Here is a 21,197-nt window from a genome sequence, read left to right as displayed (position 1 = left end):
ATGGGAGAAAAGTCAGGAGGCGGTGCAGGGCGCAAGGCTCCTTTTGACATTTAAGTGATGGTGGCTGACAGCTTGCCCTGTACTCATCAGCGGGTCTCAAGAGAGTTTCGTGTGAGTGTGCAGTGTGTAAGGTTCATCCGCGTCATCAAGTAACTCAGTGGGCCAGCATGTAATCCTCCAACCCAAATCTCCAAGGATGCGCCACATTCTCTCTAAGATATGGCACCTAATCGCATCCACAGATCAACGTGTAGGTCAGGCCAGCGTATTCGGCTGTAACATGCATCTGAATGGTTGGCTGGTTTATTGGGGCAGGACAGTGTTAGCCGCTCAGTTGTGTCCAGCTCTTTGTGACCCCATGGACTCCTCTGCCCATGGAATTCTCCAGGCAAGAATGCAGGACTGGGTAGCCATTTCCTTCTCCAGGGGATCTTCCCAACCCAGGGACTGAATCTGGGTCTCCCACATGGCAGGTGGATTCTTAACCATCTGAGCCTCCAGAGAAGCCACTTGAATGATGTAGTCAAAAGTTCTCCTTCGGGGTGTGGCTGGGGTGCTCCGACCGTATGTGTCAGTCAAAACCACAGAGCAGGATCAGAATGCTCGGGCCAGACAGGGTGCTTTCCCTGGTTGCTGTCTCCTCAGACTGTCCCTCCTTATGAGACATCTCCCCCTCTTTCCCACATCAGGCACAGCCCCCCTGAAGCCCAGCTCTGTCTGGGACACAAGGCCAGGACCAGGGGAAGGTCTGGGGAGAGGGGACGTCCTGGGTGAGCTGTGTAGGATCAGTGTAGACCTCAGCACGTGCTCACTTTCCAGGGCTGAGCCTGGACCTGCCTGACCTGGGTGCCTCCCTCGCTCACCCCAGTCCTGGTCCTACTCCAGGGCCAACCGGACCCCAGGGCTGGTTCTGAGACCCGCCGAGTGGTGCTCACCCCACGACTCGCAGTGACTTCACACCACGCTGACGACCCCCAGGACTGTGTTTTGTTGCTGGCAGTGGCCCAAGCACCCACTTTTCTCAGGATGATCCTGTGTGTGTGCTGAGTTGCTTCAGTCATTTCCGACTCTTTTTGACCCCATGGACTCTAGCTCACCAGGCTCCTGGGTCCCTGGGATTCTCCAGGCAAGAATACTGGAGAGGGTTGCTGTGCCCTCCTCCAGGGGCTCTTCCTGGAGGAGGGATCTAGGGATTGAACCCACTCTGGTGTCTCCTGCGTCGGCAGGGGGCTTCTTTACCACTGCACCACCTGGGAAGCCTTTGTCCATGCTCATCCTTCAGAAGCTGTGGAGTGGCTATCATTGTCCTTGACATTCAGATGAAGCTCAGAGAGGCTGAGAGAGTGGCCCAAGTCCTTGACATTCAGACGAAGCTCAGAGAGGCTGAGAGAGTGGCCCAAGTCCTTGACATTCAGACAAAGCTCAGAGAGGCTGAGAGAGTGGCCCAAGTCTCGTAGCAAATCGTTGGGGACCTGGGGCTTGACTCTGGGGTGAGGCCAGCCTGCACGTGTCCTGTTCTGATGCTGGTGCCCTGGGGCAGAGCTGCCTCCTGTCACCCTACGCCCACACCCCTCCTTAGGCCTGCGCTCTCACATGTCTCTGTCATAGACGCCGTCTGAGGGTTCCCTGGAGATGCACCCCACTCTCCAACAAGAGACTGTGTTTTCAGCCAGCTGTGGAGCCTCCAAGATCACTTCCTCTTGGCCTGGTGGTTGGAGCCGGGGGGTGGTCTCTGGACTCCTGGTTTCACCATCTAGTGGTGTGTGACCCGGGGAGGCTCCTTACTCCTCGGCGCCTCAGTTTTCTCTTGTAGAGTGGGGATCCCCTGAAACCTGTGCCTCAGAGGCTGTTGGGGCGACTCAGTGGGGCGTGACCCGGAAGTCCCTTAGAACAGCACCTGACCTCGCGCAGCGTTCAGCCAGCCTCTGCAACTATCGTGATGCTTTCTGATGTTGGACGTTTCCCCTCCTCTTGGGAGACTTCTAAGGAGCCAGCCTGCTGTCTGCACGACCACCCTGAGGACCACACTTCTCTGGCACAAAGCAGTGGGCTGGTCTCCAGGCCCCTCCTAGACGCCGTCAGCCACGGTGATGAGCAGGGCCCTGCCTTGGCTCCGTGGATGAGGAGCTGGCTGATGCATGGCATGAGAGACGCCACATTGGGAGAGGGCCGAAACCATGCCTGTGAGCACAGTGGCCTGGGTACCATCTCACAGGCTGTGAGCCAGAGCTGCGCTCACCTCAGAGCCCCTCCCAGGGAGAACCTTCAGCATCTTGTCCATCCTCAGGGCTGAGAGGGCTTCCCTGGCAGCTCAGCTGGTAAAGAATCCACCTGCAATGTGGGAGACCCTGGTTCGATTCCTGAGTTGGGAAGATCCCCTGGAGAAGGGAAAGGCTACCCACTCCAGTATTCTGGCCTGGAGAATTCCATGGACCATACAGTCTATGGGGTTTTGCAAAGAGTCGGAAATGACTGAGTGACTTTCACTTTTGTTTTCACAAGGCTGAGAAGCACAGCTGTCTTTCGTGAAAGACGTTAGCGGCCCTGTAAATAGTGAGCAGCATAGGCTTCTGTCTTAGAGGGACTGAGAGAGAGAGGCTTGACAGAGCTGGCACGCGTGCGTGTGGGGCCGAGTACTGGGTGGGCTACGGGGAAGGGCCAGTCCTGCAGTTCAGGCCAGAGGGCATCTGCTGGTGGAAGTCCCTTGTCTGCAGGGACGCCAGCTTCTTTCTAAGGTCTTCAACTGATTGAGTGTGGCCCGCCTACACCGTGGAGAGCAATCTGCTTCACTCAAAGTCTACTGATTTACATCTTCAGTCCAGTGCAGTCGCTCAGTCGTGTCTGACTCTCTGCGACCCCATGAATCGCAGCACACCAGGCCTCCCTGTCCATCACCAACTCCCGGAGTTCACTCAGACTCACGTCCATTGAGTTTGTGATGCCATCCAGCCATCTCATCCTCTGTCGATCCTTTCTCCTCCTGCCCCCAATCCCTACCAGCATCAAAGTCTTTTCCAGTGAGTCAACTCTTCGCATGAGATGGCCAAAGTCATAATCTCATGCAAAACACGTGTTCATAGTAATATCCACACGCCTTTGGTCAAATATCCGAGGACCACGGCCTGGCCAAGCTGATGTGTAAGACTGTCCGTCACACCGGGCCTTTGAAATGGACTGGCACTTTCATCCTTCAAGTGGGCCCTGGCGGAAATGATCTCAGGCCAGAGCACTTTGTCCGGTCTATGACATCATGGCGACTAAGAAACCATCCTGTTCGGGTGATCATGAGGGCTTTTCATATGGACAGCTGGCATGCTCATGCAGGTGGCAGATGCATCTTTGTAGAACATTCTCCAAGCACGGGGTGAGCTCTTCTGTGACTCTTGGCAGAGTCACGCACACACACACACACACACACACACACACACACATACACACACACACTGCCTCTGGGGTTCAAACACAGAATGTTCTGATTAGGAAACTTTGTCCTGGAGGGAGGAGGAGTGGAATTGTCATCACAGGCCTGGAGCTCCACTTCTCCATGGCTGGTGCAGAAAGGAGTGAGACAGTGTGTTATTACCGATTCTCTGACTAAGGATACTAAGAAGGAGTTATGGGGGGACTGACTTTCTACATTTCCGGGCACCAGCCTGTTAATGACATAATGAATTATTACGATGGCAGAGAACACTTTGGTGCTTCTGATATGCTTCTGAGATTTTATGGATGCTGGAAGGAACAAAAATATGATGCTTTAAAACTCCAGTTTGTGCGTGCGGTACACTCTGTGATTGTTTGGGAAACTGCTCCCTCGTACTCTCACAGCAACAACGTACATGGACAGACATTATCTTTTATGTCTAGTGGGTAGTAAAATGGTGCAGAGGCTGAGCGGTCTGAGTGGGCAGGGGACTGAATCGCCTGGACCTCCTTGTTATCATTTCTGAGCACTGCTTTTTCCCTCACGGGACTTGCAGCTATTTTGAAAGAATGTGGATGTGGGAGTCAGAGCTTACGAATGCAAACCTCAGCCCTGAAATCAAAGCTTTCTGTCATGCCTGAGAGAAAGGAGACCTTAGAGGGGTTTAAACTCTGCCGCATGAGACGTGTGACTCTGGGAGGGCGGTTGTTTTTCCATGAAGTCCAGGCACTGCTTTTTTTTTTTTTTTAAGGTTCCCATCCTGGGAGCGGGGTCTGGGCCTTCTAGCACAGAATGCCATCTGCACGGGGTCACGGCAGCTGGCCCACACTGGCCAAGGCTCTCTCTGAAGCTGCCCCCCCCACCCCCCCGCTGGCTCCCTGGCTCCATCCTTGGGCTCCACATCCGGCTTCATGCCGCTCACGGGACTGTCCTTCCGTCCAGGGATTCTCCCAGAATTCCTTGCCTTTCATCTCTACGTCTTAGACGTTTCCTTGCTCTTTGCCTGTAAGACTCTCTCTCTTTCCCTTTCGGGCCATCTTCTCCACCTTTACCCTAGAGTTTGCGCTGCTTCTCTTCCCCAGTAGCCGTCTCTTCTACGAAACATTGAGGAGTTTGATGTCCTTTGGAGGTTGATGTCTTGCTCTAAGAGAAGGTTGATCTAAGCTCTCATATCTGTCCAACCATTGCTGCGAGAGGACAGTATAGCTCTCTTCTCCCGTATCCCAGAACAGCACTGAGCAGGAGCCAGCGCTTGGACCCCTTGAGGGCTCGTCTGACTTAATTACCATGGAATGCTCTGTGAAAAGGGCCCCGCTGTGTGGTTCTCTTGTAGCAGTAGTTCACGGTGCACGCGTAAGCTGACTCGTATTTGGGGAATCTGGAAATAGAATATTTTATAACAACACTGAAACCACGGCCTTTCAGATTATCCACATGCAAGCATCCTTTCTTTAGTTACGTGGATAATTCCGGTAGACACTGGGGGTTAGTCAACATTCTCTCTTTAGGGGAAACAGAAATTTTTAAGGTTCAGGGAGTTAAAATGAAGCTTGGGGTGGGGAGGAAGGAGCTGAAATGGAGACTGGAGGAACACGTGGACCTCCTTTCATCAGTGTGTACGGACAAAGAGAGGAGCCAGGTTCTGTGTGAACCCAGCACAGCCCCAACCGACTGAAGCAGGACGCAGCCTGGACTTAGGAGTCATGCTCCCAGCATTGCTTTGAGTCTCATTAGTTAGGAAGTGAGGCTGGAGGGTCCGGCTGGTCGTACCTGCGTCTCTTTGCTCCAGGGCTTTTCCTGGCAGCTCAGGCTTGCTCTGTCCAGAGTAGGTCACCCACAAACTCTTCCCTAAACCAATGGCTGTCGGAAGCCGGTATAAACACCTCCACTCCCTCACCCTTAGGATGTGATAGCCCACCCACAGTGGTTCTCAGCTTCAGAAGGTACTCAGTTCAGTTTACCTCTTGCCTGTGACCCTCATCCCGTCCCTGACAGCAAACTTGGCAAGACAGTCCATGCCTACGCCCAGCTTCTTCGTCTGCCAGCCAAGCTACCTCACCACAAGAATATATATGTCTCTGCTGATCGTAGGTCTTGAGGGACCGCCAGGAACCATCTCGAGGGATCTAGATGGGCTCTGCCATGACCCCTCCCATGTGCTGCCGTGTGGGGGGGGTTTAGTTCCGTTCCGTTCAGTCGCTCAGTCGTGTCTGACTCTTTGCAACCCCATGGAGTGCAGCACGCCAGGCCTCCCTGTCCATCACCAACTCCCGGAGTTCACTCAGACTCACGCCCATCGAGTCGGTGATGCCACCCAGCCATCGTCCTCTGTTGCCCCCTTCTCCTCCCGCCCCCAGCCTTTCCCGTGTGTGTTTGGGGGTAAATGTCCCAAAGTCGCGCCTGCCATTGCTGTATGGCAGGAGTTCAGAGGGAACCCGCGAAACCTCTGTTTTAAACAAAGTAAAATTCCATGTGACTTTTTGATGGAAATAAGTCCATTTTCTGTTGATTGGTCCTACTGCTGCCTGCCTAGGCCTCCCGCCCCCCATGTCTGAACTGCTTGCTGGTATCTGACTCCTCGAGAGCCCTGGGACTGTCCTCTCTGCCCGTAGGGCAGGCACGGCACACAGCGCTGATGGAGCTGAAGCTCAGTGGCTGCTTGTTACCCATGGAAGGGATGACCTGATGGGACTCTGAGCTTCATCTCGGATGAGCGGCTTACTGGGTACCAGGCAGGAGAGAGCTCTGGGCTCCACGCTCTCTGGAACGGAGTGCCTAGGGCAGACGTGAGGCGTCTGCTGGGTTCTTAGAACTCCTGGGCGTCTCTCCTGCAAATCCTCCTCTAAAATAGCCTTTTCTGAGCAGGCGTTTCCACTCAGCTCCTCCAGCGACTTTCCTCCAGGGACGAGCTTTAGAATATGTGCCAGTGAGTACGTGCGTCCCAGCTTCACACCATTCGCAGACACCGAAAGGCCGGGATACTCACGGCTCGGTCCAACAGCCTCCTGTCAAATGACTCAACTCGACTTTTTCCAAACTCACTGGGACGTGCCGGGCCAGTGTGCCCTCTTTGCCTCTCACCTCCCAGAGCACAGCAGCCGGAACGCCTGGGCTGATGTTCCTCCCCTGCCCTGGAGGAATCTTTGAGAAACCACAGCTCCCCACCCAGGTTGGTCCCTGCCCATCGGAGCCACACGGAAACCAGTCACTGTGACGGCAGGGCATCAGGTCAGACGCCCCCTGTGCTGGAGGCTGAAGCGTCCTTTGATAAACATGATCACTTGTTCATTTATGGCTTCTGGAGCTGGTGGACAGGGGCTCTCACTCGCAACAGTGGCAAGAGTGACCTAACAAGCTATGGAAGCTGACAGCGCCCGGCAGCCCAAGCTCTTTGCCTCCTCTTGCAAAGCGGTGTTGAGTCACCTTATACACAGTCACCAGGAATTAGTATAATTGGACTCATGTATTTGCAAACTTTGTGTCTGATTTTCCTTGGAGGCGTTGTTCAGTCGTTAAGGCTTGTCCAGCTCTTTGCCACCCCATGGACTGCAGCACACCAGGCTTTGCCGTCCTCCGCCATCTCCCGGAGTTTGCTCAGAACTCACGTCTACTGAGTTGGTGACTCCATCCAACCATCTCATCCTCTGTCGTCCCCTTCTTCTCCCACCTTCAATCTTTCCCAGCATCAGGGTCTTTTCAAATGAGTCAGTTTTTCGCATCAGGTGGCCAAAGTCCTGGAGCTTCAGCTTCAGCATCAGTCCTTCCAATGAATATTCAGGACTGATTTCCTCTAGGATGGACTGGCTGGATCTCCTTCCAGTCCAAGGGACTCTCCAAGAGTCTGCTCCAACACCCCAGTTCAAAAGTATCAATTCTTCGGCATTAACAGTTATATCAAATACTCATGAAATGTGTTTAGGGGAGAGAAAGGATAACCGTGATGCACTTTGGGCTGCACCGAAGAAGCTCAGGATGTGGTCAGTGTCTCTCAGAGCACGTTGAATTCGTATTTACTGACTGCAGGTGGAAGAGGTCTCGCTAGGAACGGCGTGGAAGTTTAGTGTTTCCCACATCTCATCTGAAAAGGAGGAGCAGAGGAACATTTCCCTTTCCCACCATCGTCTTTAGAGACACTCAGTCAGTTCAGTCGCTCAGTCGTGTCCGACTCTGCGACCCCATGGACCGCAGCACGCCAGGCCTCCCTGTCCATCACCAACTCCCAGAGCTTACTCAAACTCATGTCCATCGAGTCGGTGATGCCATCCAACCATCTCATCCTCTGTCGTCCTCTTCTCCTCCTGCCTTCAATCTTTCCCAGCATCAGGGTCTTTTCCAATGAGTTGGTTCTTTGCATCGGGTGGCCAAAGTATAGGAGTTTCAGCTTCAGCATCAGCCCTTCCAATGAATATTCAGGACTGATTTCCTTTAGGATGGACTGGTTGGATCTCCTTGCAGTCCAAGGGACTCTCAAGAGGCTTCTCCAACACCGCAGTTCAAAAGCGTCACTTCTTGGAGATGCTCACTGTTTCCCAAACAGCTAGATGGAGCTCTTTCCTCTTCAATTAGCTGGAAGCCATTTTAGGAAATAGTCAAGCAGAGGGAGGAAGAGCAGGAATTACTCAGGGAACGCGTCTTCCTGGAGAGGGCGGTTGATGGGAGAAGATGGGGCGGAAAGAAGGTGGGCTGGGGTTAGCTAATAGGTGATTCGGTGGGAAGAAGCTCTCTGCAGGCTAGTGCAGAAAAATGATGCGGGTGGGGAGAGCACCCGAGTGTGTGACATGGCCGGCCGATCACGTTACTCGAGGTGATGCCTGGAGTGGGTATCTCAGAGCGAGTCCAGCAGAGTGCAATGATTTTTACTTGATAAACCCTGGGGCCAGTTATTCCACCAAGTGGATTTTTCTGTAAGTGGTTAAGTAAACCTTGCATGTTTTTTTCCCCAAGAGTATTTCGGCATTCAGGAAAAAAAGACTGTTGGAAACTTTAGACTCTGGTAGGAGAAGGCAGATACAAACTTTGCTGTTTGTTTTCAAAGAGAGAAGCACATATTTCAATCTTGTCTCCACTCAGCCATAAGATTCTTGAAGACGAATGTATTCCTACGTTCTCTGAGCTGACTTGATGTTGGATCTTAGGTAGTAAATACGCTTTGTTTTGGGATATGAGGGGCAGAGGCTTTTGTGTTAAGAAGAAGCTCATATCAAAGTTCAAACATAGTGTGATGAAGTGGGATAACATTTTCCAACATTTTATTAGAAACATTTCAAAACATACAGCAAAGTTGAAACAGTTTTGGTTAACACTTCTTTCGACACTGCCTAGATTCTGTCGCTAACATTAAACTTGCTTCGTTGTTTATCTGCTGTCTGCCTATTATCTCTTTATCTGTTGTTATCTGTTAATACCTATCAGCTATTTGTTATCTATCTATCATCTATCTGTTTCATCTCCGTTCATTGATTCAACTTACATCTTAGTACACTTGCCTTACATGTAGAGTGTGTGTCATTACGTAGATTCAGGATTTATTAGCTGATTTTTCTTTTTCTATGAAACTGTCTTTGAAGTGCACAGACTTCAAGGGTATGCGTTCTGAGTTTTGGTATGTGATTACACCTTTGTTGCTGAACCTTCATCAAGCCATAGAACATTACCACGATTACCCCAGGAAGTTCTCTCATTTTCTTCCAAGTTAACTTCAGCTTTCCTCATGCCCAGAGGGACCTATTACTCTGATGTTTTTTTCAAGTGAGAGTCTGGTAAACACTTATTTCTCTTTTGTTAAATGTACCCTAAAATACCATTCACAGATTATATCTACTGCCTATGTTTTAGAAAAAAATAGATATGCCTTGGCAAAGAATGGCAATGCCCTCTGACCCACAGTAACCCCTAGGGGTTTGACATTCACTCCCCATGAGTTCCACTAGGGCAGGTGACCCAAGGTGGTGCCCTGGAACAGCAGAGGGTCATTTCTAAGGTTGCTGTGATCTTTAGTTAAAAGTTTTCAAATACTTATATGTTATAAGGGTTTTATTTTCCTATCCAAATCATTCAGACAGGTCTATGCCTCTTGTAAACCCACTCTGCATTTATAACCAAAGTGACTTTCTTGTGAAGTATGAAGCATGAAGGAAGGCGCTCTAAAATTTCCCCGGCCTCTATGTGCAAGTCACTGTACAGTTTTGGAGGTTTCCAAATTAGCTGAAAATGGTATGTTTGACCAACTCAGAAGTCAGTTCATAAATTTCCTTTTTACGTGAATCAAAACAGCCTGAACTCAATGGCAAAGCTCCCAGGATGTGAGCGAGAAGAGTGGGGACAAGCTTCAGTGACAGGTCGGGGAAACATGCAAAATTAGTCCCAGCTCACTGGCTGGGTTCAAGAAAAAAATACTTGTGTTATGAATGTGGTACTATGCACGCCTTTCTGGACTAATTATGCTGCTGCTAAGTCGCTTCAGTCGTGTCCGACTCTGTGCAACCCCATAGACGGCAGCCCACCAGGCTCCTCTCTCCACGGGATTCTCCAGGCAAGAATACTGGAGTGGGCTGCCATTTCCTTCTCCAGGACTAATTATACCCTAACATTTGACTCTGGAGAAGAAAGGAATATGAAATTATTTTGTGTCCTAAGGCCTCCAGCAAGTTTCACGTAAAAACTGCTGCTGCTGCTGCTGCTAAGTCACTTCAGTCGTGTCCGACTCTGTGCAACCCCATAGACATCAGCCCACCAGGCTCTGCTGTCCCTGGGATTCTCCAGGCAAGAACACTGGAGTGGGTTGCCATTTCCTTCTCCAATGCATGAAAGTGAACAGTGAAAGTGAAGTCACTCAGTCATGTCTAGAGACCCCCCAAAATCTCTCTTTCCTTCTTTAGGTGTACACGACCCTCCGGGAACAGGCTCCAAGGTTGTGGGATGTGGATGGTGACAGGGACATGTCCTCCGTCCAGCCAAGTACCCCCAGGGTGGCGGATTAAAGGTGCTGGTGAGTGCTTCTTGGATTAAAGTTTCTGCAGGAGAAGGAGCCTTGTTGCTGTTGTTCAGTTGCCTTGCTGCGCGACTCTTTGCGACCCCGTGGACTGCAGCACACAGGCCTCCCTGCCCCTCACCATCTCCCAGAGTTTGCCCAAGTTCATGACCATAGGTCACCAGTTTCTGGGTAAAGACCTCATTTTCTAAAAGCAGTTGATCCATTTTGCATTCTTTTTTATAGACAAATAAATAAATAGATAAGTGATTTATTGTAAAGTTGGATCTTTCCAGATCTGGAAAGAGCTTTTCTCTGGTTCCAGTCAATTTCTCCTTGTATTTGTGGATTTCTCAACGTCAGCACAATTCTGGGAGCCTCCCAGGTGGTGCTAGTGGTGAAGAACCCACCTGCCGTGCAGGAGACGCAGGCCTGATCCCTGGGTGGGGAAGATCCCCTGGAGGAGGGCACGGCAACCTGCTCCAGTGTTCTTGCCTGGAGAATCCCAGGGACAGAGGAGCCTGGCGGGCTGCAGTCCACAGGGTCACAAAAGTCAGACACGACGGGAGCGACTTAGCACGCACGCACAGTGTTGAGGGCCTGAGTGCCAGGAGAGACTTCATCGTGTGATCGTTTCACGGGCGCCAGAGCTGAGGCTGGGGACACGGCTGTTCCCGGGCGTCCTGCCTTGAGTTGGCCAGCTTGCCTGCTCCTCTGGTCGGAGGGGTGTTCCGCCAGCGGATTCTGTTTGCTCCCAGGGCTATCCCCTTCAGCATCTACCTGAGGTTGCTTTCATTCTTGGATAATCTCCCCTCCCCTGGACAAGAGGACCAACTTTCTGTGTAAAGTGCCTCAAGTCTGAGTGAGATTAGACAGTGTTCTTTCGAAGCCTTTTCCTGGAAACTCGCTCACAGAGCAAGGAGCTCTCTCCCCGCAGAAACAAATGATGTATCTCATCCTAAAATACAGAAAAGCTCCTTTACGTCATAGTATTCATTACAATTTTCTCCTTGCGTCTGATTTTGACCTCTAAGAGAAGGACCATTTTTAATTACCTGGATATATATAGATGAAGAGAATTGTCAATAAAATTTATAACCACTGAGAAAAATTGCTTTTCTAATTTGTCTTATCTGTACCCAGGTGAGGGGTTGTATATTTACAGATGATGAGCATGCTAGACAAGAGGAAGCTGAGAAGCTGGACCGACTTCTATTGAATTAGTTAATTCAGCAAATAGTTAATTGAACATCTTCATACCCCAAGACTCTCATGGGTGCTGAAAAAGTAAAGAAATAAGACATCATCTCTATCCTCTCAAATTAATGGGAGAAGAAGTCAAGAACTTTCCTTAGAAACTAGTCAAAGTGAGGGGGCTTCTCTGACGGCTCAGGGGTGAAGAATCTGCCTGTCAGTGCAGGAGACACGGGTTCAATCCCTGCTACAGGAAGATCACAAATGCCATGAAGCCACGAGGCCCACGCACCAACCGCAGCTACTGGCCTGTGCTATAAATCCCGGGAGCCCGTGTGCCTGCAGCGCCACAGCGCGAGAGGCACCGCAGTGAGAAGCCCGTGAGCCACAGCTCGAGAGTAGCGTGTGCGCAGCAAGGAAGGCCCAGCACAAAGCGACTGATGGAATACATTCAAGAGTCAAGTTCCCTGCTCTTGGATTTTGAACGGAGGAAGCCGCCCACATTGACTGGGATGATTAATGAAGACGTGGAGTTCAGGCGGATCCGGACCTCGGCGAACAAGCAGAGGCCTGCAGAAGGATAAGAAGGTTTAAGGGGGCTCCTGGAGAAGGGAGCGCTAGAGGCCGAAAGTTGATGAGAAAGCAGACAGCATGCTTTCAGACCGTTATGGAGGCAGGGGAACGACTGGTTTGGAATCAGAGGGTCCCGCGTTCTGTCTGTGGGCTGCTGCTTGTGACGGGGCTGTCGCCTAGCGGCTCTGAGGTTTGGTTCCTCAAGCGGGAGCGGAGGAGTCGTGGTGCTGGGAGCGTGGCACGCACGAGGCGCCCGGTGAGTAGAGCCCCGTGGGGCGGGCGGGCTCTTGGGGCTCCCTCTGTCACCGCAGGGCCGAGCCCAGCGGGGAAGGACCTCGTATCAGCCTAAGGAGAGGGGGGCTCTGGGGCAAGCACTGGGGAGGTTTCGGTGTTTTCTTAATCAACTAGGGGAAATTGACTAATGCTATCTGTGTTTTAAGCAGTTCACACCATGCGCCTCACGGAAGATGGTCCAGTAACGGAGGAGAATGAAAAGAGAACATCTGGGCTCTTGCAATTGCCTGTAGAAGAGAAGCCAAAACCCCTAAATTTAAAAAGTTTTCCACACAAACATGATGCAGGCATCGTGGAAATCTGAAAATTACACAAGAGGAAAAGGGAAAGACATCAGCCATGGTCCTGCCGCCTACAGGCAAACAGACTCATAAGCACCTTGGTGTACTCTGTTCAAGGTTATTTTTTGTGTGAGTTTTGTTTTGTATCACAAGATTCTGCTCACACTAAACCCTGCCTACAAAACCCCCAACGCTTTATCATGTGCGTGATTCTACATTCCGAATCACGGCTCTTGATCCTCATTTTAAAAGCTTAGCTATTATGAATCTGTAATGAGCATTTTTGTGCCTTAAATGTTTTCCGTATTTAACAGCTTTTTCATAGGATGGATTCCAAGAAGTGGGATTAGCTGATGAAACGATACTTACACTTGAGAAGTTTTGGGTAAATTTGCATACTTTCATCGATGTAAGAGGATGCAATATATTAATTGATAATTAGTAAACACTTATTAAGGCTTCCCTGGTAGCTCAGCTGGCAAAGAATCCGCCTGCGATGTAGGAGACCTGGGCTCGATCCCTGGGTCAAGAAGATGCCCCGGAGAAGGGATAGGCTACCCACTCCAGTATTCTTGCCTGGAGAATTCCATGGACAGACGAGCCTGGCGGGCTACCATTCATGGAGTCGTAAAGAGTGGGACATGACTGAGCGACTAAGCATAGCACAGCAGACAGTTATTATTGCTATTTACAAATGTTTCTCAGTGTTAAGAAAATGACAGTGCATTTTCATTCACTGGAATTTCTTTGGAAAGACTTTTCTCATATCCTCTCTTGAATATTTCTATTATTTGAGTGATAAATAGTGATGATTTGTCCAGCAGTTTTGTATTAAGACCTAGAGTACTCAGATCTTCCGGTTCCAACGTCACGCCTCTAATGCATCCGCCCACTCATCCTACTCATTCATCCATCCTCTCATCCAGTCTTTTGGAGAACCTGATTTACGAGCCTAGGACCTCGAATCTTACAATAGCATGCCCTGGTCTCTGCTAGGCTAAGAGCGCTACCTTCAGGCAAGCTGGAGTACAGAAACGATACTGTGCGTGTAGGAAGAGGTGGTCTAGTCCAAATTACTTTTGGAATCTTCATGTCCTCACCTTTTTTTTTTTTATAAAGCCCCTCTCTTCTAAGCTACCATTTGGAAGAATGTAGATAGACTCATTTGAAAATGATGAATGAGAAAGCTCTAGTCTCTAAATACTGGAGGAAAGAAAGTTATGTTAATACCTTTAAGCACTAACAAGATTTAAGACACCATCAGGCACTCACACAAGGTAAAACAATAGCTTTACGCACTGACAGAATTTAACACGACATCATCCTGCTATCAGGAATATCTTCTGGGCAGATGTCACCCCAGTCTCTGTTTACTGTTGGTGAATAGCAGGGTTCTCTCTCTCGCCTCCTTCAGCATCTAAAGGTAAGACAGCGGCGGGGGGCGGTCTGCAGCTCTGCCTGCTGGTTGGATGCTAGACGTCAGTGAGGGAAAGGACGGCAGTCGGGGGAGGACACCCCCTCACAAGCTCCCGGGGATGCAGAGGCTCTCGCCCTGTTGGAACTCCGTCTATGCCATCTCCCCATTCTTCAACACAACACCCGCCCGGGGTAGACCAGTGTTCACAGCAGCAAACAATTACCCAAATTAATTAACTTATTCTCTTTGTGTACAGACATCCATGCTCCAAGGTAATGGTTCATTTAATTAAAGCCTTCAGCCTTAATCAGGGTTACCTTATAAGTAAACCACACACGTTTAAGATGCGTTGACTGAAGGCTCTGGAAGGCCTGCATGGATAAATTCTTTATTATCTTGCTTCACTCTACTTCTCAAAATGTGAGCGTCAGTGTTTGCCGAAGAGGTGCATATCCACGTTGACATCCCTGGATGTTCCTGGACTGGATAGGAACCCGTGTGGGCAGGAACTGTGAATCGTTTGCACAGAGCCATTGCTGGCAGAAGGGATGTGTATGTTCCCTTCAGAGGAAGCCCAAGCCTCTTTTATACTGGGTTCAGCTCGTCTCAACTAAACCGAGGCGCTGAGGAAGGGATCTTGGGGGTCCTTCTTTCTCAGCTGAGTTTTAGGTTAATCAGTCCTTTGACTGTTTTTATAGTGGTCCCTTCTCTGCCTTTCTCTTCCTTTCTGGAGCCTATTTAGGGCATCTGGAGGTTTGTGACGAACGTTTCTTCCTATTTGTCCAGCTGGGTTGTCTGTGTTCAAGTAGCGTTGGTTTCTGATGATTATGAACGCTTGAGCAGAAATACGGGGAAGCAATGCTCAGAGTCTAGGCCCTCTCCCTCCCTAAACCGGGCGGCTGCCCTCTCACGAACTGAGGGGTACAAACCGTCAAACGCCGGGAAAGGATCAATATTTCTTAGATGACATATTATGGGAGGGCTCTGACATGAATGTTATCTACGAGAGTTTGCTCTGAAAACAATCTGGTGTTCTCTGCGGGAAGCTGACTTAGACCACCGAATGCATAAAATGAATTTGAAATCGGGTCTCTTGTAGATGCAGCCTTTATTTAGGGAGATTGTCAGAATGCGGTTTAAAAGTTGTGTGGTTAAATGATTTTTCTGATTTTTTAAAAAAGCCATGTTGAAGTTTTGACAAGCTCTTGGCCTGTTCCCACGATTCTCCATCTGGGCGTGCGTAAGGATTTCTCCCTCCGCTCTGCGTTTGCTCTCAGACAGCATTCCTTTACACAGAGCCCTCTGAACTGACAGCAACAGAAAAGCACTTTTTAAAAAAAATGTCAAAAGCACTGCGTGAACAAGGGTCCAGTCTCCCTAGGCATGTAATTAGGGAGGTCATAACTCTAAAACCATTCCTCTGTGTTCTTTACATGCCTGTATTTGTACAGACGGAGACTTCTTTCTCTGTGTCCTGTTCGGGACAGTCAATAGAACCAATGTTTTCTCCCTTTTTTTGGCCACATTGTCCGGCATGTGGATCTGAGCTCCCTGACCAGGGACTGAATCCTGAACGCAACGCCTGCCTGCATTAGAAGGGCAGTCGTAACCACTTGGCCACCAGGGAAGTCCCGACTGGTTAATAAAACATCTGGGCTTACTGAACACCTTTTATGGAATTCTTGATGGGTGTCAGCTCCTGTGGAAAGGGCTCTAAGACAGGATTTTATTTAACCTTTATAATGACCCTCTGAGGCAGTCTTAGAATTCTCATCAGAAGGGGAAACAGACCCAGAAACAGTTCAGTGACCAGTTGTGAGATTTTGGCTCATTTGCATCGACTTCTGAAGTGCAACCAGGGTGATGAGATGGCTCCTGGTAAAGTTGCTGTGACGTGTAAGTGGGGTTGCAAATGGAGGCATGGAGCGGAGTCACCAGTGGGTGTCATGGGCTGAGTAAATTTTTAGCCTTTATTTGTTGTAGAGTAATCCCCCATTTTTTTTTTTCAAAGAGCAACGTGTGTTCCTCTCAGACTCCACTGAGCACATCTAACTTTTTGAGAGCTGACCACGGGGAAAGGTCGCATTTGCCACCAGCTCAGTCCTGGTTTTTCTTTTATCAAATATTGTTTACAATGGCAGCAGAATTGTTTTAGACTAGCTTTTTGAAATGTAATTACATTGCAATTTTGGCACTAGAGTTATGTGTTGTATTTTAGCTGTTGAAGTGTGTGTGTGTGTGTGTGTGTGTGTGTGTGTGTGTGTGTGTATGATCACAGGTTGATTTATAGCTTCAGGTTGGAGCTTAGGGTTGCATAAATTGGGAGTATACAGTTCCAAGGGGTTTCTGAAACACACTTCTGGTGAACAGTCATTTCTCTACCAAATGGATCTAAATTAGAGTTCCTGAAGAAAGACACAGATCAGTCTTACCTACGGGACTCCTGGACTTTCACATCCTGGTTGCAGGAGCTCGTGGGCCCGGCATAGAAGGTGGTGATCCTAGCAGCTGGAATTATTTAAAGCACAAGAGCATCTCTCTGGTGAAACCGTTTAAAAGGGCCACTGTACAGCGAGGCAGAGCAGAACCGAGGCGTTTCAGGTGTGCATCTGATGCCTGACTCGGGTCCGGCCTGCTCACCTCTGACCCAGGGTGAGTGCGCGTGTGGCTAGTCAGGGTTTTACAGTCAGTGTCCTGTGGTCATCTCCTACGGGACACAGCACAGCTGCCTTCCTTCCTGCCTTTTCGTTACCCCGTTCAAAAATTAGTAATTTGCCAGGCACTTCCTCTTCGCACTGGTACGTAAGTGCTAAGTGCGGTTTAGATTCACTGAGAACTTTCACTACCTTTTAGCGGGGCATGAAGTGCTTTAACAATGTTAATATTTAAGCTCTCGATTCTGTAGACTGTGCTCAGAGAGAAAAATAGAAACATAGCCTGAATGTCTTGCCAGAGCTCGGTGTTTCTTCACTTCAGCTCCGTGCCAAGGTTTGTGAGCCTGAAATACAGCTAGGTAGGCCAGAACAATGTGAATCTGTGAATATCGAATATAAAAGTAGCATTCACTAGGAAGTCCGAAGCCGCACCTGGCTCTGCAAGGCTGCAGACCCACAGATAAGTGGTGGCTGTGCTGTGCTCAGTCGCATTCGTCTGACTGTTTGTGACCCCAGGGACTGTAGCATGGGCTCTGTCCGTAGGATTTTCCAGGCAGCAACACTGGAGTGGATTGCCATTTCCTTCTCCAGGGGATCTTCCTGACCCAGGGATCGAACCAACATCTTTTGCGTCTCCTGCACTGGCAGGCAGATTCTTTACCACTAGCGCCACCCAGGAAATCCGTTATGACATCTGTAGTGTAACATAAACGACTTTTTTTTTGCACAAAAGTTTAAAAAAAAAAATCCCTATTTGCTGTCATCTTTGTTTGCATGAACAAGCAACACGCCCCACGTAGAAGTGAAGGATGTAAGCGAACCTAAGTTCCTTGTCACAGAGAAATTGCCGTTGATTTCAACCAAGCCTTCCCTAAAATGAAAGTTTAGCAAATGTTTATCTTGAAATTCTGTACAAAATAATTTCATGAGCCCACATTGTATGCTCATACTGTGTTATCTGAGCAGGATGGCAATTTTCTATGATATCGTATCTTAAGATGTGCTGGATTAGCCTCTGGTCTCAATTACCCGCCTTCTCACTCGACTCCTTACTGCTTTATCCTGTGGCTGAAGTGTCAGGTCTGCATTTTCAAGGTTCTGAAGAATAGCTTCTGACATTTTGCGCTTTCTGGGTTTAGCAAAACTTGTTTAGAAAATGTAACTGAAAAGTCAAAAAATCTTTAATGCATTTTGAGTTTATTTTTGTGTACGGTGTTAGGAGGCCTTCCTAACTTCATTCTTCCTAACCCTAGATGTCCCAGAGGAGATGCCAGAGAGGAGTGGATAGGGAAGACGTGCATTGTACGATGGGGTGTGACCCAGCCATAAAATGGAGTGAAATTGGGCCGCTGGAAGTGATGTGGATGGACCTGGGGTGAAGTGAGTCGGAAAGAGAACACGTATCATACATCAACATACACATGTGGAATCTAGAAAAATGCTACTTATGAACCTATTCGCAGGGCGGACTGGAGACGCAAACGCAGAGAACGGGCTTGTGGACACAGGGAGGGGAGGAGAGGGTGGGGCAAGTTGAGAGAGCCGCCTTGACACGTGGACTCCCATGTGCAAAGTCGTGGGGAGCCGCTGTGTAGCACAGGAGCTCAGCTCGGGGCTCTGTGATGGCCCAGAGGGCGGATGGTGGGAGGCGAGGCTCCAGAGGGCGGGATATGTGTGTACTTACCGCTGATGCGCGTTGTTGGGCAGCAGAAACGAGCTAACACAGCATAGCCTGGCAGTTATCCTCCAATTTAAGAAAATTCCAAACGCATCTTGAACATCCAGTTGGGCCCATTCTAGAATGTCAGAGAAGCATGTCATCAAAACAGAGGCGTGAGTGGCTGCAGAGAGCCTGCCAGAGGCCCCGTATCTGGGGAGGGTCCCAGCTGAGCCCTCAAAGCCGCAGAGGATTGACCTGGGCGCCTGGCCCTCGGGGGCTTCATGGTGAAATGAGTAAGGCAGGCCTTTTGCCTGGTTCGCTCTTGAGGCCTGTCCTGATATCTGATCCTTGTAAAGTATTTTCTGCGTATTCTCCACACATCATTGCCAGAACTGTTCCTATAGGAATGGTCACTAACCTCTCTAAGAGTTTTTTACATACTCAAAAGCCGTTGGGTCCCTTTTTCCATTTTAATGACAAGGGGACCAAAGACTGCAGAGAGTCTAGGTTACAAACTAGCTTCCTTAGTGCAGAAGCCAGGTTAAATTATGCTAATTTGCTCTATAGGCGCCTTGCTTTAGAGACTGGATTGTGTCACCCCAAATTCAAACAAGGACACCCTAACCCCTAATACTTCAGCACGCTTGTTAAGGTCGCTTCAGTCACGTCTGACTCTTTGCTACCCCCTGGACTGTAGTCCGTAGGCTCCTCCGTCCATGGGATTCCCCAGGCAAGAACACTGGAGTGGGCTGCCATGTCCTCCTCCAGGGGGTCTCCCTGACCCAGGGATTGAAGCCACACCTCTTCTGCCTCCTGTATCGCGGGCAGGCTCCTTACCACTAGGGCCTCCTGGGAAGCCTTCAAGGCATGACCTTATTTGAAAAGCGGTGTTGCAGCTGATGTAGTTAGGTTATGATGGGGCCCAGCTGGAGCACGGCGGCCCCAAGCCTGGTGTGACGGGGTCCTCACAAAGGGGGAGTTCCGACCCAGACACACACAGCTGTCAAGATGGGGACGGAGATGCGGTGATGCTTCTGGAAGCCGCATCTTAGCCGCCAGGCGCTGCGGGAGAGGCTGGGCAGACCGTCCCTCAGGCCTCAGGAGGAGCCCCCCTGGGGTACGGCGATCTCCGCCTTCCGGGCTCCAGACTCCGAGACTATGCATTTTTGTTGTTGAAACAGCCCAACCTGTGGTATTTGCTATGGCCATCCAGGCCAACCAACATGCCCGCACACTTTCTTGGGGTTGAATTTGTCTGTTATAGAATTTACGAAGGGGCTAGAGGGGCCTGGCATCTTGCGGATTTGGAAATATCCGTGGCGCTGAGGCAGTCACCCTCCTGAAGGCTGCCCTTCACCCTTTAGCGCCTTCTACAATTGCGCCTAATTTCTCCTCAGCTCCCAGTCAATGGATGTTTGCTAATTTAACACACTGAACTAGGTTGGAATGGGAATGCTGCCTGTCTGTCCCTCCCCAGAAAGTAGGTGCCAGCTGGGGCCAGCATACACACCAGCATACACATGCGCACCGCGGTCCTGACGATGAATAAAGCATCAAGGGCTCAGAGTCACGCAGCCTGTCTTTTTTATTGCCAGAGGACAGGAGACCCCAGCTTCCGCACTACAAGGAGCATCTGAGTTCATTTCTCAGTGGCTAGGATTTCAGAGCAGCCCATGAGACTGAGGGTGTTCTGCCCCTCTGCAGGCCTTCCCGGGTGTCATGGTGGCAAAGAATCCACCTGCCCATGTAGGAAGCGCAGGAGATGCGCGTTTAATCCCTGAGATGGGAAGATCCCCTGGAGGGCATGACAGCCCGCTCCAGTATTCTTGTGAAGAACCCCGTGGACAGAGGATCCTGGTGGGCTACAGTCCAAGGGGGCGCACCTTGCAAACTCCTGGAGGAAGGGCATTTTCGTCACAATCCTAAAGTTATCCTCTTAATTTGTTTCCCAATATTTCTATCTGCAGAATTTTTAATTAGACTCAATACATCCCCTCAACCCCCCATTTCTCTAGATCCTGGGGAAAGGAAAACAAAGCACATTGCTTTTGCTAAAAATATTATCCGAAAGGAGATCCTGTGAAAACACTTGCAAATCGAGAGAGGTCTCCAGGTTCTGCGCTAACTGCTTTCTCAGCTCTGACGTCACCGAGAGGGATTCAGTCTGTTAACTTGCCTGACGGTTTTTGTAGCCTTGATGCTTCTGGGAACATCCAGGGTTGAAGCATTCTGGAGGGTTTGTGCCTTCCACCTGTTTGGACCACATTGCTTTACCCTGAGACCCAGCCCTCTCTGCAGCCTGTGCTCATGAGGACGTTGGTCCTGGTGGGGCTTGGAGGGGCCGCTGACCACAGTCGTGCAGTCAGCCTCCACCTGTCTCTGTGTGTGTGTGTTGTGGAAAAGTCTGAGCTCTCTTTATCATTTCCTCTGGAATTACTCTCAGAGGTCTTTACTGCTGATAGATAGAAAGGACCGCAGCGACAGGAAGTTTTGAGGGGATTGAAGCTGAAGACAGGGAGGGCTCTGCTGTCTGCGGTTCACACCCGCCGGCTGCTCGGGTTGCCCTGGAGGATGGTACAGCGAGAGGGTTCTGGAAACTAAAGAAAGGGGCGGTACAGCACCAGAAGGAGCCGGAGTTCCCCAAAGAGAGGGTCCAGTCTACAGCCAGAACACCCCGAGCGCGCCCCATCTCAGCTGGCCTCGGAAGCTAAGGAGGGTCGGGCCTGGTTA

The sequence above is a fragment of the Ovis aries genome, chromosome 10, assembly GCF_016772045.2.
Source record: "Ovis aries strain OAR_USU_Benz2616 breed Rambouillet chromosome 10, ARS-UI_Ramb_v3.0, whole genome shotgun sequence".
Classification (NCBI taxonomy): domain Eukaryota; kingdom Metazoa; phylum Chordata; class Mammalia; order Artiodactyla; family Bovidae; genus Ovis; species Ovis aries.
Note: the sequence above shows the minus strand (reverse complement) of the source record.